At 36.1% G+C, this 20,609-nt stretch overlaps 2 non-coding genes across 2 annotated transcripts; both read left to right on the forward strand.

Annotated features, from left to right (window-relative positions):
• Positions 1-8,595: 8,595 nt before the first annotated feature.
• TRNAY-AUA (transfer RNA tyrosine (anticodon AUA)) lies at positions 8,596-8,668 on the forward strand. Its single transcript has one exon. It is a non-coding gene; the product is annotated as a tRNA-Tyr (tRNA).
• Positions 8,669-9,322: 654 nt separating this feature from the next.
• On the forward strand, positions 9,323-9,395 carry TRNAT-CGU (transfer RNA threonine (anticodon CGU)). Its single transcript has one exon. It is a non-coding gene; the product is annotated as a tRNA-Thr (tRNA).
• Positions 9,396-20,609: the final 11,214 nt, after the last annotated feature.

Below are 20,609 nucleotides of genomic sequence, written 5' to 3' on the forward strand. Positions count from 1 at the left end.
AGTTTCTATCTTTCCAAGCACTGGACTGAATACCTTTCTGCACAGGCTGATGGAACCATCCATAAAGATATGATTTCCATCGATATCTCGTTTTTTCAAAATTTGTGACTGAAGCCCTTTCTGCATGGAGCGATTCAATTAGGCTCAACTCTTGGAATATGGTGATGGTGGTGGTGATGATGATGATAATGATGATGATGCTGATAACGATAATGGAAATTACGATAATGATTTCACACGTATCATTTTCGGCTAAACTGATTGCTAGATGCTGAATGCAAATAAAAATCGTCCAAATAATTTGTGAAAAATCTCTGTAGGCCTAAATAACGAAAGAACGGACGGGCAGGATGACAGGACGCCTTCATCATTTTTTTAGTAGGTTATTTTACGACGCTTTATCAACAGCTTTGGTTATTTAGCGTCTGAATGAGATGAAGGTGATAATGCCGGTGAAATGAGTCCGGGGTCCAACACCGTAAATTACCCAGCATTTGCTCATATTGGGTTGAGGGAAAACCCCGGAAAAAAACCTCAACCAGGTAACTTGTCCCAACCGGGAATCAACCCGGGCCACCTGGTTTCGCGGCTAGACGTGCTAACCGTTACTCCACAGGAGTGGACTTCATCATTTTTCTCAGTAGCAACGAAGCTCTAGGACCGAATTCATAGTCAACACTTATCGCAAGAAAAACCCTTAAACAGTTGCTTATAATAATTTCCAGTTCATAAATCCCACTGAACTACTGAAGTGAACGTTTCCTCATATGCATTGTAATCAGCTGATTCAATATACAATGATGATCATGATTTTGTTGAATTTATTGAGGTCTGTAATGAAAGTGAAAATTGAAATGTGTTTCGGCAAAACAAAAGACATATCAGAGATATGGAAAATCCTTTGGTGTTGTACAATGACCAACAATTTAAGAGGAGATACAGTTTCGACAAGAACACTGTTGTGAATATTCTGGTGTCTATCATTGAAAATCACTATACAATCATGAGAGGCTTACCGATTTCACCACTTCTGAAAATACAGGTTGCTTTGAGATTTTATGCTACAGCATCATTTCAGGTAGGTGTATGTAATAATACAGATAAAGCTATTCTGATTTTGTTATTATTTTGCAGTTGGTTTGTGCAGATTTATATTTATTTATATTTCATAACTAGTTCTCTTAGCTCACTTCTTCTTCTGTAAAATGCTTCCTTGACATTCTGTAAAGTTTGAACTGTATAGTATTTACTTCTGTATTTGTCTACGATAATAATGTTGATTTAACAATTGGAACGCGCCGGAAAACAATTGAATGTGCGAAAGGGCTCACGTCTAGTCATGTTGCCATATTTCATGCAATGTCAAAGGAATGCTCAATGCATATGAAAGAGTAGCGTCTCTGCAATACGATCTAAAATAAGTGCTAAGGAAACGCTCATTGCTTAAGTGTTTCCTCATTTTATAAGTGACGACTATGAATTCGACCCTTAGGCCCAGTATTATAAATACGGTTAATCTGAAGATTGAGTTAAACCAAAGTTAAACCTAACCGAGAGTTTAACTCAACATGCCATATTACAGAGTCTCGGTTAAGTTAAACTGTAGTGGAATAGGATTGATATTCCTGCTAGGAAAGAAAAGAAAACGATTGCTACTGTTTTATTACGTTATTGCTGTTAAAATGGCCGATACTCGTGAACAATCTTCATTAAGAAACAACTTTGCTCTTCGATAATAGAGAAAATATCATAAAAACCTGTAGAGAACCAATATCGCCTACTTCAGTATGCTTGTCAGACTTAACCTCAAATAGCTTCTTAATGCTGGCTACCAATAGTAGGCCTATACTCCCAAACACATTGTAACCAGACTGAACCATGCATGACCATTCGTGACTGAACTCCATACACAATCAACTGACTAATGAACTGTAATATTGGTGTGCGTATTTTATAAGTTGTGTAGAATGTTTATGAAACAGAAGTCTGTCAAATAATAAAATTATTTTCATGAGTTTATTATTGCTACGTGATATTATTAGTGTGTTCATAAAGCAGACCCCAATATTTCATGGTAAATCTTCCCAGGAGAATGTCTGCCACACGCGTACAATGCACAATAGGCTTACAGTAGATTTAGGGACACATCCGAAATATTCCATCGTTACTAGAGGAAAAACAGAGCAGCGCAACTATATAATAACTGATGCAGAAGTTCAACAGAATGTTTTCAAAAATAAAAAGGAAATCGTTTACCTTTTCAAATAATCTTTAAATTCAAACCCTAAAACATACATATTTCTGCATTTTTTTTTTTTTTTTTTTTTTTTTTTTTGCATGTTGTAGGTATTCGAGTTTCAATTTTTCGAAACAAGGTTAGGAACTGTAAAGCCTAATTCTGAAGATTAGGACTGTCTACTTCGAAAACCTGAATCTGTTTTAAAACTTATGCTCATTTAGATTTCAAAGTGGTGTACTTTATTTCGTAAAGTTCTTGGCCACCGTGGTCGTTCAGCAATATTGATCACTTTCTCACCGTCACTCATAAGTTTTCGGAAAACATCTGTCATGTCCATATGTACAGCGGAAGCCGCCATCTTGCACTGCTGAGCCTTGAACTGCAGTTTAAACGGCAGAAGACTGCCGAGCAAGTTAAACTCAAGTGAACTCAAGATTAAATGCTAGTAAAGGTTTATAATCCGAAGCAGAACGAAAAACTTGAGTTTAAACTGAACATAAGGTTTAAACGGCGTTTATAATACTGGCCCTTAGTGTGTATTCTATTAAAAGTGACGAAACTGATCTTTTCAACGTCATAATACTTCATCTGTAATAACTAAATGAATTATTCATACAATGCGAAAGTAAAGATCGACACGCACGAGATAAACTTGTTAGTAACTCCATATCGTGTGTGTAATTCCTAGAATTGAGTCCAGCCAGTGTCGACTGCGCCATAAATAATACCAGAAATATGATTAAAAAACAGGACGGCCAATTTGCTGGAACTACAAGCTGTAGCAATCTGTAGGCTACATGGAAATCCGGTTCCCCGTACGAGAGAACGGGTCCGATTTCTCGGAACCAGAGCTTTTAAATCAGACACACAACTCCACACGCACAAACGCAGCCAAGAGACGGGACGCCTCATTCTTCATGATAAACTTGCTGTTAATTGGACATACACTCGTGTCTATTAGTGTCGAAGTATGTACTGAAGCTGTCAGCATGCGTATTCTTAATTTATTGCAAATAAGGTGGCAAAAAATGTCAAATCTGGATATCATACAGTTCTATCTTACACAGTCTCTGTTGTTTTAAGTCATGGATGATGATGATGATTATGATGATGATGCAGGTAATGGAGATCGGGAAGATGATGGCGATAATGGCCAACAGGAAGTTTAAAATTATGATAATGATGATCGAAAAGATAAAGATGATAACGAAACTGATCTTAAAGATGAAGGTATTGACGACGATAAATGGAAAAATGTAGGTGTCAAGGATGATTATCGGGGACATGAAGATGATGACGACGATGACTTGGAACATGAAGATGATAAGGAATTGTCTTAAGCATGAAGGTGATAAAGATGATAGGCCTATCGAGGACATGGAGATTATAACGATGAATATCGGGAACATGAAAATGATAACGAAGTTTACCCGATAATTGAAGATAATAAGCTTAACGATGATGATTGGAAATATGAAGCTGAAAACAAAGATTATCGGGAACATGAAAATCATGACGATTATCTGGGGTACGAAAATGATGAAAGTAATATCCGGTACATGCAGATTATAACGATGATTATCGGGAAATGAAGATGAAAACGAAGATTATCTGGAACATGTCGATAACGAAGATTATCAGGGGACATGAAGATGATAACGAAGATTATCAGGGAACATGATGATAATGATGATAGCGAAGATTATCAGGGAACATGATGATATAATGATAACGAAGATTATCAGGGAACATGAAGATGATAACGAAGATGATCAGGAATATGAAGATGGCAGAGGCGATTATTGGGAACATGATAACAATGATTATTATCGGAACTTCAGATTACAAGAATGATTATCGGGAAATGAAGATGAAAACAAAGATTATCTGAAACATGAGATGATAATGAAGATTATCTGGAACATGAAGATGATAACGGAGATAATCAGGGAATATGAAGATGATAACGAAGATGATCAGGAATATGAAGATGATTAGGAATATGAAGATGACAGCGGTAATTAATGGAAACATGATGATAACTAGTGCTCGGAAGTTGATGATCTAAAAATCACAGAAAAATGACCTATAAAATGACCTTAAATTTATGAAAATATGACATTAAAATTAATAAAAATGATAATGATTTTAATAGCAAAATACCAACAAAATAATAGTATACTTCCATCTGTGGAAAATACATTGTCATCAAACTCAGTCACTAACTGTCGCAAAAAAACTTTATCTGCTTTGTTTTACTTTCGGCATTTTTATGTCTCCACTTGCGTAATACAGTATGCTCACTGCGGGCACTGAGGCTCAGTATTTGCTTGTGATCAGAAGTCAAGGCTAACGCAACCATAAGGAAAATGTCTTTATGACGCAATAATTGACTATAAAAGACGTAAAATGCAAAAAAAAAAAAATGCAAAATAAAAGTAGGCTATATTAGTTCATGTTGTAGTGAAACGAATTTGTATTGCATCCTGCATTGTCTGTGATGTCTCAGAAAGAAAATGACATTTCATCAACTTCCGAGCCCTAATGATTACAATTTATTATCGGAAGCATAAAGATGATATCCGAAACATGCAAATTATAACGATCATTATCCGGAATATGAAGATAATAACGAAGATTATCGACAACATGAAGGTGATAACGAAAATTGAAAACATGCAGATGACAACGATTATTATCGGTAACATGAAGACGATAACGAAGATAATCGGGAGCAGATTATGAAGATGATATCCGAAACATGCAGATTATAACGATTATTATCGGTAACATGAAGACGATAACGAAGATAATCGGGAGCAGATTATGAAGATGATATCCGAAACATGCAGATTATAACGATTATTATCGGTAACATGAAGACGATAACGAAGATAATCGGGAGCAGATTATGAAGATGATATCCGAAACATGCAGATTATAACGATTATTATCGGTAACATGAAGACGATAACGAAGATAATCGGGAGCAGATTATGAAGATGATATCCGAAACATGCAGATTATAACGATTATTATCGGTAACATGAAGACGATAACGAAGATAATCGGGAGCAGATTATGAAGATGATATCCGAAACATGCAGATTATAACGATTATTATCGGTAACATGAAGACGATAACGAAGATAATCGGGAGCAGATTATGAAGATGATATCCGAAACATGCAGATTATAACGATTAATATCGGTAACATGAAGACGATAACGAAGATAATCGGGAGCAGATTATGAAGATGATATCTGAAACATGCAGATTATAACGATTAATATCGGTAACATGAAGACGATAACGAAGATAATCGGGAGCAGATTATGAAGATGATATCCGAAACATGCAGATTTTAACGATTATTATCGGGATGTTTATGAAGATTATCCAGGAAATAAAGATGATAACGAAGATTACTAGGAACATGGAGATGAAAGCCAAGATGATCAGGAACATGAAGGTTATAATAATGATGGGTGAAAATATGATGATATTCAAGAACATTGGCAACGTATAGATGACAACGAAGATTATCGGAAACACGATGGTGATAATAATGATTTGGAACATGAAAATAGTGAAGATTATCAGGAACATGAAGATGATAACGACTATGGTCGAAAAGAAGAAGATTCTACTCAGATTGTGACCGTGATAATCTCTAGCGCTCATGACAGAAGACACGTTAACTTGAAACTTGAACCAGATTGGAAAAGAATGGCTGTAATCACCCCTGAAACCGGCCAGTTCGCGCATTATTGGATTCCTATAAACGAGTTACACGTGTACGAAAAGCAATAAAACATGACGACTGATTTACAGCAGGCAGGTCAGGCCTGGCCCAAAGAACGGCCACTGAGCGAAAGATGCGTAGGTATAGTTGATTCTATTCGGCATAACCCACAGATGCTATCCACGTGATTGAAGTACATTTATATGGAGCAATGGCTGAATGTAAATGGCATGGCAAGCAAAGTGCTTAGAGGAAATTTCCTCCCAACAATTTTGTCCACCACAACTGGTATATTTTAATTCATTAACTTCCTTGTCAACCTGCAGAGGCTATTAAGAGACCTTGAGATGTTACCAAAATAATGGCCCAAATTACAAGGACTATTTCGCTCATATATCGATTATACAGTGGTTCCCAAACTTTTTTGATCGTGGATTCTTTTTGACTCGTAAAATTATTCACGAATTCTCATATTAAATTAAATTAGATTAATCGTTAAATTACTATAGATATAAATTTAATATACTTCCATATTATTATTCTGTACGTATTTAATATCGAAAATTTCTACAACTATGTACATTAATTACCGTGCATAGCCATGAATACATAAGCATGTAGTATTATAAACTGCGTGTATTTTGTCAGTAATTACATGCATATTTATAGAACAAATAGAAGAATGGTATTGTTTCCTATGGTCTGTCCAAAACTACTTCCGACCTGACAAATGACGCCTTTAGCATGTTACCATGGCAACCATTCAAATCAACCAATCACGAGAGACGCGTAACCATGGTAACGGGACGGTGTTGCCGTGTCTATGTTTACAAGTTGCACGTGAATACCACGGCCTAGTGGTGAATACAGTGCCCGGAATGACTTTGAGTTGGCTGATTAGCGCGTGCTTTGTGTGAATTAAAAATATTATTTACTTGTATTATTATTGCAGTGAATGGATAATTATTGTGTTTAAATTATATTATACGTATTATCTTTGTTGTTATTGATGGAGTGTGTGCCTAGTGTGCGTTTTCTAGTTTCTGCGAGATTTTCTAAACAGGTGACTTGTACAATGTCGGAAGGAAGGAAAGACAGGCGGAGAACAAAGAATATTGGACAAGTTGCCCCGTTAAATAGTCAAGCGCGAGAGATGGTGTGTAATGTAAGAGAGTATTTTGAGAGGGAAAAAGATAATGGCGGGCCTCTTTTACCTTTGGCGCAAGTACTGAGAACTGCTGCTTGTGTTAAAATTAATAAGAGCACTGTTAACGATACTGGGAAATAAAAAGGCGGTGTAGATTTTTAATCATAAATATTTTTACAGTTTACAATTTTTTCAACGCCTTTCTAACAATATTACATTGAAGAATACCGGCACTCATAAAAGTAAAGGCTTCGTATTAAATTTAAACCTGTTTTTACAGTTTATAGTCCTTTCGACGCTTTTCTAACGGTATTACAAAGAATACCGGTACTACTACTACTACTACTACTAGTAATAATAATAATAATAATAATATTATTATTATTATTATTATTATTATATTAGACTAATAAATAATAATGTACACAAATTTTAATGCCTAGTGTTCAACAAATTGGTTATAAATGTATGTGTTCATGTCAGCCGTTCATTACTGCACTCTACCGGCAGCGGTCTCGCTTACACGTAAGATGGGCAACATGACAACACTGCTGTAAGCTGTCAAGTCGGAAGTAGTTTTGGTCAAGGTATAGTCTCACAAATTTTTCAAGTTGGAGGAGATGAAAGAAAGTTGAATTCTCATATCTGATGGGGCATCCAGGCGATGACTGAATTTTGATGTTGTTGCTGCATATCGTGAAAATCCTATTTCGTAGAGATATGTTGTTGGAAATGGAAGGAGTTTCGCCACTGCACATTTAGAAATTTCAGAATATTCCTACAGTAGGCTACATCAGAATTCGTGACAGGAAGTTCGCTAAATCTATGTTTCATAATATTTGCGTCTTTGGTTGATTCATCCGTTTTTAAATTATAAGCATTGGGGTATGATTCGGTTCGGTTCAAGTTTGCCCAGTATAGCGAAGTTCGATATTCGCCGATGTTCGCACTGCAGAAGGAGGCTTATCGTATTTGTTCCACCTTGCTATAAAAATGTACGTAAATATTAATTTTTGGTCCTACAGAATATATCTGTTATGGTACTTAACAATTATTATTGGAGGAGAAAAATTCGCTTCGGCACCGGGGATCGAACCCAAGTCCTTGGCACTACGTACCAAGACTCTAACCATTGAGCTACGCCGAAGTTCAATCCACAGTACCGGATCGAATCCCCGTCCTCCAGTGTCTTTCCCTTTGTCGCCTGACTCCAAGTTCGACTTGTACGTTGACGTTTTATATTAAATCAACTGTCATTATACAAGGAGCGCACCCAATCGAGAGACTTGGTGGCCGAGATTCCACAATTATATGCACAATAATATGTATAGTAATATGCACTGTTGCTCGAAGAATCTACATAAAGATTAATTTTTTGGTCCTACAGAATATATCTGTTATGTTAGGCTACTTAACAATTTTTATTAGAGGAGAAAAATTCGCTTCGGCGCTGGGGATTGAACTTCGGCATAGCTCAATGGTTAGAGCCCTTGGTATATAGAACCAAAGACCCGGGTTCGATCCCCGGTGCCGGAGCGAATTTTTCTCCTCTAATAACAATTGTTAAGTACCATAACAGATATACTCTGTAGGACCAAAAATTAATCTTTACGTAGATTCTTCGAGCAACATTGCTTATTACTGCACATATTATTGTGCATATTACTGTGTAATCCCGGCCATCAAGTCACTCAATTGGATGCGCTCCTTGTATAATGGCAGTTGACTGAATATAAAACGTCAACATATATGTCGAACTTGGAGTCAGGCCACAAAGGAAAAACACTAGAGGAGAGGGATTCGATCCGGTGCTGTGGATTGAACTTCGGCGTAGCTCAATGGTTAGAGCGCTTGGTACGTAGAATCAAGTACCCGGGTTCGATCCCCGGTGCCGGAGCGAATTTTTCTTCTCTAATAACAATAGTTAAGTACCATAACAGATATACTCTGTAGGGCCAAAAAATTAATCTTTACGTAGATTCTTCGAGCAACAGTGCATATTAAGTACTATACATATTATTGTACATATTACTGTGGAATCCCGGCCATCAAGTCATTCAATTGGGTGCGCTCCTTGTATAATGGCAGTTGACTGAATATAAAACATCAACATACATGTCGACTTGGAGTCAGACGACAAAGGGAAAAACACTAGAGGAGAGGGATTCGATCCGGTCCTGTGGATTGAACTTCGGCGTAGCTCAATGGTTAGAGCGCTTGGTACGTAGAACCAAGTACCCGGGTTCGATCCCCGGCGTCGGAGCGAATTTTTCTCCTCTAATAACAATTGTTATAAAAATATTCGCTGTCCTCCACTCACATCCCTTCATGCTTTAACCGCGTAAGGATTTTAACACAGATCTTGCGATTAGTTTTTCATACAAAATAAGACAAAATTTATAATGTCTTGGTTGCCCCTCTCATGTTCGAACATTAAAGGACACTAGTATGTACAGAACAGACCCACAGATAGCCATACCTACGAGCAGTGGCGTGCCGCTTCAGATCTGAAGTGTTGGCATAGTATATCGCAAACGAGTTCTATTTCTATTGTTGTAATTATATTCTGTATTCTGTACAGATTGTTAAAAAAGAATTCAATATTTTAGGAGGTGATAGTATACATTAAAACAAGAAGAAAATGTCTAAAAAATATGGGTCCTACGACACATACTTCCTGAGATCTGAACACTTGTTCATAGAAGGTGCTCAATGTGACGTCCATTTATGGCAATGCATTTTTCTGCCCTACAATACAGCAGCTACCAGATAATCATACCGTAGTTGACACCCCTGGCATGGAATACTGATAAGTCGCAAGGAATACTGAAAACAAAAGTTTGGTTGCGGATATGAGCGAGGTTCAGCAGAGATGGTGTTGTGTATTTTCGTAATCAGCATGTGTGAGCTGATAAAAATTCCCATGCACTGGAAGAAACAAGGCATCAGCACCAATTCTCAATCAACGTATGGGCAGGCGTTCTTGGCGATGGGGTCATACGTGGGGCTCGTTTTCAGGAGTTTCTTATTAACGTATTTCCTGCCTTGCTGGAGTATGTGCCATGTCAGCAAAGACTACAGATGTGGTTCATGCATGGTGGCACATCAGCACATTTTTCCCGCAATGAGCGTGAACACCTGACTCTGAAATTTCAGGACCGCTGGATTGACTGGGGAGGCCCCACACCTTGGCTTGTTCGTTCTTCAAATCTAAATCCCCTAGACCTTTGGTTATCAAGAACAACCAGATCAATTTCAAAGAGTGCGTGATTCCTTACGCCGAAGGGCAGAGGAATGCATTGCCATGAATGGACGTCACCTTGAGCACCTCCTATGAACAAGTGTTCAGATCTCAGAAAGTATGCGTTATAGGGGCCATGTTTATTAGTAGGGCTAGGATTTCGATGAAATTGCATCTTTTTTCTAGTAAGCTAGAAACATTGCTGCTTTAGTATTTATATGTTATGTGATAAACTGAGTGTTTTAAGACATATTTGTTAGGGCATTTTTTTTGCATTTTTTGCCTGTTTCAAGTCATAAGAGCATCTTTTGTTTTATTCGGTCATTTTTTAGGCATTTTCATTTAATTTTGGTCATAAATCCCCATTATTAACGTAACATAATGTTTATTTCCTTTGATATTTTCTTTACATATTTTGTCCATTAATACCGATTACTTTGTATAATATTTTAATCGTTTTTCAACACAAATATTGCCATTTTAACGTAGTACACCCCACGTAGTCTAAGACATCCTCCCTAGAGCTCTCGTTACGGAATGCTCGCTGGTTCGAGTCCTCATGGGTGAAGAAATTTTCTCATGAAATTTCTGCCAGTGTATGGGACCGGTGCCCACCCAACATCGTGATGCACTTTGGGAGCTACGATAGGTAGCGAAAATCCTGTTTGGCAAACCAGATATAGCGGCTGGGGGGATCATCATGCTAACCACACGATATCTCCATACTAGTTGGATGATCGTTCACCTCCGCTTCGACAAAATGGACGTGAGACCAGCAGCCGGGTGGTCGGTCTTGGCCCTTCATGGGCTGTAGCGCCATGGATTTTTTTTACACCCCACGTATTTTACTTCTGGTAGTGTGAAAGAGAAGGCCTCATGGCCTTAACTCTACCAGAATAAATAAATAAATAAATAAATAAATAAATAAATAAATAAATAATGGATCAGTCCAACCACCCCTTCAATATAGACTCCTCCATACCTGCTAAATCCGAATAAGAGTGTCCATGTGGTAGACTACATGGAAACTAAAAGTAAAGTAAGGGCCAAGACCGACCGCTGATTGCTGTCCCCACGTCCACATGCGGAAACAAAGGTGATCGATCATACATGGAAACTACATCAGGTAAAATAATTAAAGTGTACTACTTAGAAAAAAATTATGTAAAATATAATTTAATTACTAGTCTAAATATTAAGTAGTACAAATCCTCCTTTCCTTCTAAGCCAATTATGTAAGATCAATTTTTAGGGCATTTTTTAAAGATTTTAAGGTCATAAATGCATTGTTTTTAGGACATTTTTTCATGATTTATAGGTCATCAAAATCCTAGCCCTATTTATTAGACATTTTTTCTTGTTTTGATGCATATTAGCACCTCCTAAAATATTGAATACTTTTTAACCCCCTGTATATTTAAATAATAAATAATAATCTAAAAAAATACATTTAGAAAACACCTTCCAATATAAAGATGAGATGTAGTCAGTAAGTAAATAAGCAACACAGTATCATTGTTAATACTACATTATTATTATTATTATTATTATTATTATTATTACTACTACTACTACTACTACTACTACTACTACTATTTCAGTACATGGCATTATGATTTTACCCTTTTTGGTGATATCTGGTATTAGTTGGCAACACTGAAGAGACGATCAAGTTAACCTTTTAGGAACTACTCTTACGTGATCCTCACTATAACCGATATCTACCACATGTTTCACCAGAGACGTCAGAGGTCGCTTCTTTGGCTGCAACAGCTGTACTGTACGCCACGCAGGAGAAAGTCTCTGCGGTCTGGGGTGTGCGGGGTTGATAATAATTGACTTCACAATGCGGTCCCACGAACATTTATCTATCAGACATAACATAAACATACTACCCGTTTAATAACATTATTTTGAATGCTTAAGAATTAGACAGAACTAACGTGCTCCAAGTCTTTCGGTCCAGTAGATGACGTAATGCTAGACAAATTCTCGTACTGAATTTTCTCCTGGCTAGTAGACAGTAATATGATTGCGGAAGGTAAATATCGCTGGGAGATTCCGCGTCATATATTTACGATGTTTATTTCATTATTATGAATGAGAGGATTCCAAGTAAAATTTACCGAATATCCATTGTCTGTGTTAAAACTGAACTCGAATAAAATGCAACGGTTCCGAATAGCGGTCCCATCAGTGGCGGCTGATTGACTGAGGCAAGTGAGGCCGGGCCTCAGTCACTTGGCTTAACTGAAATCAAATTTTGTGTTTTTATATAATGTATTAGTTATTTGAATGAAGCATATATCGCTGCAGAAGCATTTGAAAACTTTGATGTATATGGACCTGTTTTGCAGTACAATTTGTTCCTGAGGCCAGAATCGTTCGGGTCTGGCTTGTGATGTATATAGACCTGTTTTCCAGTAAAATTTGTTCCTGCGGCCAGAATCGTTCGTGCCGGGTCTCGCTTAATGCATTTCATGTCCTTTCGCGGGCTTTGAGTTTACGCTTAAAACGTTGTAGCTGAGGCACAATTCGGCTGGCCTGGTCAGGTTTCACCCCTCCCATCCGTGGGCCGGCCTCAAGGGTAGAGTGGGGTGGGAATAGCAGTGGTGACTTGTCTTCCTAACTAGGCCATAAATAACAAAATTCCAGCTCTTTGGCAGGCAGAGAACCACTCGATTCTCTCCCCTTATGTCTCAGTTTATGACATAAGCGAGGGTGTTCTACTACTGCACTTCGTAATACAGTAGTGAATCTGGGCCAATGTTGTTATGTATTTTGGGAAAATATAAACAGAAACAAATGAGAGAAATAATGCTGGTGCAGTTAATTCATTGTTAGAGTGTCCTTTTTCGAGAAGAAATAATACTGAAAGAAAGGAAGTTTTAAATAAAGAGAGGGACTACCGAGATACTAGGTACCTACGACATCGCTGATAATTTTTTGACACATAATCTTAAAACGTGAGTTTCTATTGCATCCTGGTATGGGCAACATAAATGGTTATGTGGTAATGTGATGCAAAATAAACTTCTCTTGGCCTTGTTTGTTGCTGTCAAAGGAAAAAATAAAAAGAAAAGAAAAAAGGGGGAATTTCAACACATAATATGGGGTGCTTCATCACACTGAAACAATCACTGAAACTCAGAGCATAACAGCTTATTTGGTGAGTGAAATTATTATTTTTCATTGATAGTAATAAGAATAGACTAATAATAGTAATAATAATAATAATAATAATAATACAGTAATAATGATATTAATAATATAATAACAATAATAATTAATATCATAAATAAACATTTCCTATCGGAGGCACTTAAACTAGTTGCATCTGGCCTCACCGAGGATTTCGATCACCGACCGCTACTGGGTCCCATGAGCGCATAGTATACGCCACTCCTACCTGAAATCCATTCAATGCATGCGATACACTGACTATTTCTGGCTCCTGTACGAAAGTCTCGTATAATAGAAGCTGCACTTGTAACGGAGACTTTCCCCTGGGAGCATGGAACAAGGAACTGAGGCAAAAAATTTCCCTGAGTGTGTATGCAAAGCGCAGTATGGGAACAGAATACACCTCGCGTGGTAATGGAGAGAAAAAACTGTGGAGAAAAAAATGAATGCTGCGTGAAAGAAAACAAAACAAAAGAAAGTACTTTAAATGTGATGAATATGCAAATTATATATTATATTATAATTCGTGAACTTGTTAATTAAAACTAATTATGTTGCCTTAGAAACACTGTCACGCTACTTTGTTATAAGAGAGGTTCGCTTAACGTAGCACCGAGCTGCTTTTTCTATACACGTTACTTTTTTTTTTTTTTCGTTGTTGGTAACTCTATAGCATCTATTAGTGCTTTATGGTTGTGCTAACATATGAAGTTACTTGTCAACAATGTGACGCTGAAACGTGTGTTCAGGTTACTGAACAGCGACAGTCCTGATGAAACTTATTTTAGGTATATTTTGATGATTGGCTAATTAATATTAACCCGGCACACTCACAATCACACTCACACTCACATTCATACAAATTTCCAGATTCTAGATACCCAGGTAATTTTTCTTCTTGAAGAAAAATTCACCGAGAGTCCAGCCCGGGAATCGAACCCGGGACCTCCAGATCTGGAAGCCAGCATGCTGACCAACAGACCACGGAGGCAGTCTACGTTACATTATTACGACTATTACACTTTTACTACGTCGTACCACTTTTGACCAATAAAACGGTACGGAACTACGTGTTTCAACCAATCATGACTGCTTATTCTACAATTTTATCACCTCCCTAGTATTTGTTTTTATCGCCTCCTTAGCACTTGTTTCTTTATTTGCCAATATTATTATACTTTCAATAATTCTACCTTTTAAAATTATTCATGTTTATTTTATCATCCTTACTTAAAACTTTCTATCATTTATGTTATATTTTCTGCTGTACCCTATGATATTATGGATAGTCATGTATCAGAGATTGTTTAATATAATATTGAAGTGAAATGCAACTGTTTTAATAAAAATGAAACTGAATCAACAAAGCTTTCTTGACTAGTAATCGTCCATATAGTTCAATGAAGATTGTACAGTTGGCACAATTGGTAACAAGATAACAGCTCTTCATAACACATTACTACTACTATCCAGCGGAATATTTGTAAAGATTGGATGGTACAAGTTCATACATTTTCAAGATAGTTTAGTATTCTGATAAGTCAGTTGTATTCACAGAAATTTTTAGCCCGGGCTTCCGGTGGATAATCAGCGAAACTAACGTTTTTCATATTCATAAACCAATGTTAGCGATATGAATAATTCGTCCCTCCTCTGGAAAAGTCGGGGCTAGTTTAGCACGCTCGTAGCGAAATGTCTATGAATAGCACCCTTAATATTTTATTGAGTATTTTATTTCTTCTAATTTTTATATAATTTCTTCTAATCGTATAATAATCAATTAAATCTCACTTGAGATTTGATATTCTCTAGATAAATCAAAACCTCTAGTGAGACCTGTAGATGAAAGTTGGAATTTTTGAGAATGAAGTTTTAGGCGGAATTCAAACTAGAAGGAAATATTTATTTATATATGTATATCAACATCCTGAAACCATTACTTCCTAAGATGTTTTTATTTAGTCAGTTATTTTGCGATACTAAGTTATATGAAATTCTACCTTCATTCCCAACCATTTCCCAGAATCCAATACCTGAAATAGTAATTTTTCTGAATGGACATTTTCTCGAATCTACTTTCCCGAGTCAATTTTCTCTCTATTTTCGAGCCCAGTTTTCCGATTGTCCAACAACCAGAATGCATAAGTACTTTTCCTGAAACATTCCGAAATAAGACTGTCAGAGCGAAAACTGGGCAATAATTATAAATGCCGATAGTTTTCGTCGCCATTGCTTTGTAAATACAGTTATCACTACCAAAATTTACAAGATAGAGACGAAACCAGAAATTATTGGTACTAGACTGTGAAAATTGCTGCTCAGTGGGTATATGTAGTACAAAAGTAAAATCAGACCTGGAAGTAAGGAGTGTAAGGACCGTACGATCACCGGAGAACACAAGGATAATACTGTTATCATGAAAGGCGATACCAAGTCACCACCATCAATCAGAGAAACAGTTCAAACGGGGTTGTTAAAGCTAATCTTAAAGAAGCTCTTCACGAACATCGATAATTAAATCAGGGCCAATTGTTTATAAATCAGTTACAAGGAATTCGATCAGGCGTTCTTAATGTTCTGTCAGATACAGAAAGAATATATATATTTGAGAGATAAATAAATATTTACTACCGAAGCTACGTTGAATATATCCAATCATTAAAACTGAATATCCCACATTCGAGGTTATTAATATTCGAGAGAGTAGTATTCGAGGAAAATGGATTCAGGATTTTTTCCTTTCGGGAAAGTGATAATTCAGATTGTATTTGTGGAGAAGAGACCCTTATTTAGATGTTTCAATGTTTTATGAATCTAGTAAAACTAAAGTTAACCACGTAAGGAAGATAAACAGAGCGTAACGAAAAAAGTGGGAGAAACTTCAGACAGTGATTCCTCATAATATACAGGGTGAACTGTAAATAATTCCATTAATTCCAGGGGGATATTCTTTGAGATATTTCAAACAAAAAGTTTTATAACATTTTACTGCTTTTTGCTTCCTTTATCAGATAAAAATTGTTTTATATGTAACATTTCATAGCGTGTTTTGGGAAAGTCATTAATTTAATTCCCAATATGCTCAGTCGATTTAAGACAGCAGAGTATTATGGTAATAAATGATTGAAAGAATTTTAGTTTTGTCGTTTAAATATGCAGAAATTTGATCCCAATAAATATAAAATATTAAAATTCTTTTCATAACGAAAAGTTACATATGTTCAGATCAAATTTCTGCACATTTAAAGGGAAAAACTAAAATTCTTTCAATCACTTATTTTCATAATAAATTGTACTCCTAAATTGACTGAGCGTGTTGCAAATTAATTCAGTAGCTTTCCCACAAGAGTGTTTGAGAATATAGGAAAATATTGGGGGCTAAGAGGGATGAAGTTACAGGAGAAGTCGACCTGGTTGGCGAGTTGGTATGCCCAAGGTTGCGGGTTCGATTCCGGGCCAGGTCGATGGCATTTAAGTGTGCTTAAATGCGACAGGCTTATTTCAGTAGATTTACTGGTATGTAAAAGAACTCCGGCACATCCGGCGACGCTGATATAACCTCTGCAGTTGCGAGCGTCGTTAAATAAAACATAACATTTAACGTTACGGGAGAATGGAGGAAGTTACACAACATAGAACTGCACGCATGGTATTCATCTGACATAATTAGGAACATTAAATCCAGACGTTTGAGATGGGCTGGGTACGTAGCACGTATGGGCGAACCAGAAATGCATATAGAGTGTTAGTTGGGAGACCGAAGGGGAAAAAGATCTTTGGAGAGGCCGAGACGTAGATGGGAGGATAATATTAAAATGGATTTGAGGGAGGTGGGATATGATGATAGAAAGTGGATTAATCTTGCACAGGATAGGGACCGATGGCGGGCTTATGTGAGGGCGGCAATGAACCTGCGGGTTATTTTGTAAGTAAGTTGTAAGTAAGCTTTCTCACAAAACGCTATGTAATGTTTCACATAAAATATTTTTTTTCGGAAAGAAAGAAAAAACGAGAAAATTTGTATTACACTTTTCTGTTTGAAATATCTCAAAGAATAACCCCTTCAAATTAATGACATTACTTACGGTTCACCCTGTAATGGAACTGAACATGCTTTGTTTCTGTGTAGGGCTTGCAAGTATGATCACAGTGGATTGTATCTAGTACATTTGTTTGCTAAAATTTATTTAACAGATCGAAATGACAAATTCTAGAACATCCTCCGTATTCTCCGAGCACGATTCCCTGCGACTACATCCTTTTTCCTAAGATGAAAGGGCCACTGAGAGGGGTACTCTTTAGAAATATACAGGTCATTGCTATAGAGCAATCAATTAGAAGCTTAAAGTGAAATGACGCTGTGGAGGTGTGACAACGGATACGTGATAATTACTGAAGGAGGTTACTTTTAAGAACTGTATATATGACACTTGTGAATAAATAATTAAAGTGTTGCCACTAATTTTCAAATGACCCATGATACACACACCTAACCCAACTACCCTGGTTTTATAGTAACATAAATTATTGAAATATAACTCACACAGCACACCTCAAAATATTTCTGAAGAAAACAGACAATGCAAAGAACTTCAGAAGGCACATTACCGTAATATTCAATTCATTTAAGAGTGCTTCCATTGATACTTTTTGTTGCTCATAGCAAATTCCTATAGTACGTCATTTTTTAATTTATATACAAATTTTTATAAAGTCATATTAAGGGGTTACATACAACTTACAGTAGTAAAATTTTTGGAAATATTAAACATTTCTTTCCTCCATTACTGTATCTTGTACAATAATGCAAATTACTATGTGTAAAACACTGTCCTTCTGCTATATGAAAAAAAAAATATATTTTTACGATTAAAAAAAATTATTTACATATTTTTTTAAAATTCAAAATGGTGTTAGTTCACTGTGCAGTGATGAAGTATTTCCCTCATAACTCATAAAATTGTTAACTTTTCATGTCCTCTCTATATTATTTTGTTGCTGAAACTCGTGTTTACAATATCATGCTCTTCCAACTACATTCCTTAAAAAGTAATATATATATTTTTTATTTTGTGTTAGAAGAGAATACTAATATTTGATCATTTTTTAAAATGAATTTATTTTTTATCAGACAATCTATCAAAGGTAGAGAAGTGACTTCGCATCATATTGTAGATATGACATGCATAAATACACACAAAAAATTTATCATAGAATGTTGGATAGTTTTTGAATTAAAAAATACATAAATAATTTTTTTAATCGTAAATTTTTTTCATGTAGCAGATGGACAGTGTTTTACACATACTAATTTTCATTATTGTACAAGATACAATAATGGAGGAAAAAAATTTTGAATATTTTCAAAATTTTACTGCTGTAAGATGTACCTAACCGCTTAATTAATATTTATACTCATGAGAAGTACTGGTTTGATCAAATCAACAGAACACTTGTTCCTAACATGAGTCCACTTTGAAGCCATACAAGGGAAAACCCTCTCTACACAGACCAGGAGAGTACGTAAAGGGGGGGGGTATTGGGTTTGAATCCTCCCTTGAACTAAAAAAAATTACATATTTACATTTGAGTATTTTTTATACATGATCGTTTTCCCTTCTCTAATTTTTCACCGTCAGAGTAACAAAATCTACATCGACATAAGGCATTGTGCTCCTACCCCTCCTTCAGTATAATCACTGTGCTTAGTGCTGTGGCATATTCGAATTATACCAATGATATCTTTATTATAGAGAGACCTACCGCCTAGTGCCGACCTTGTAATAAAATGAAACCGACACGATATGAAATTTAATTTGTTTGTTAAAAATTAGATGGCTGTGAAAAAAATTACGTTTCAAATATTTTATAAAGATATTCATGCATATGTTCTATTAGAACATACTATAATATTAATAATTACATCGTAACATAATAATAATAATAATAATAATAATAATAATAATAATAATAATAATAATAATACAAGAAATTTAAAATAACGATAATGTAAATTGTAAATACTTTTAATATTAACCCCCCCCCTCTCGTTGACAAAATTCTGCGTACGCCACTGACACAGACATTGGAGATTGTATAGCCAAGGCTCATGACACCACTTCTGACAAAGCAGACAGACTGCACTGCTTAGAAATCCCCACCCACTTCAAACCCACACTCTTGTTGCCTTCCTTTTCCTTTTAAAACTTCTGGCAGTATGTTTTTTTAAGATATTTACTTACTTACTTATGGCTTTTAAGGAACCCGCAGGTTCATTGCCGCCCTCATATAAGCCCGCCATTGGTCCCTATCCTGAGCAAGATTAATCCAGTGTCTATCATATCCCACTTCCCTCAAATACATTTTTATATTATCCTCCCATGTACGTTTCGGCTTCCCGAAAGGTCTTTTCCCCTCCGACCTCCTAACTAACACTCTATATGCATTTCTGGATTCGCCCGTACGTGCTACATGCCCTGCCATCTCATATGTCTGGATTTAATGCTCCTAATTATGTAGGTGAAGAATACAATGCGTGTAGTTCTGCGTCGTGTAACTTTCTCCATTCTCCTGTAACTTCATCCCTCTTAGCCCCAAATATTTTCCTAAGAATCTTATTCTCAAACATCTTTAATCTCTGTTCCTCTCTCAAAGTGAGAGTTCAAGTTTCATAACCATACAGAACCGATAATATAACTGTTTTATAAATTCTAACTTTCAGATTTTTTTACAGCAGACTAGATGACAAAAGCTTCTCAACCGAATAATAACAGAATTTCCCATATTTATTCTGCGTTTAATTTCCTCCCGAGTGTCATTTATATTTGTTACTGTTGCTCCATTGAATTTTTCCATCTCTTCGAAGAATAAATCTCCAATTTTTATATTTCCATTTCGTACAATATTCTGATCACGAGACATAATCATAGACTTTGTCTCTTCGGAATTTATTTCCAAACCTATCGCTTTACTTGCGTCAAGCAAAATTTCCGTGTTTTTAAGATACTGTAATCTACAAACATAGCATTCAAATTGACGATATATCCCAGTGCT

This window comes from Periplaneta americana, chromosome 4 (assembly GCF_040183065.1).
Source record: "Periplaneta americana isolate PAMFEO1 chromosome 4, P.americana_PAMFEO1_priV1, whole genome shotgun sequence".
NCBI lineage: Eukaryota > Metazoa > Arthropoda > Insecta > Blattodea > Blattidae > Periplaneta > Periplaneta americana.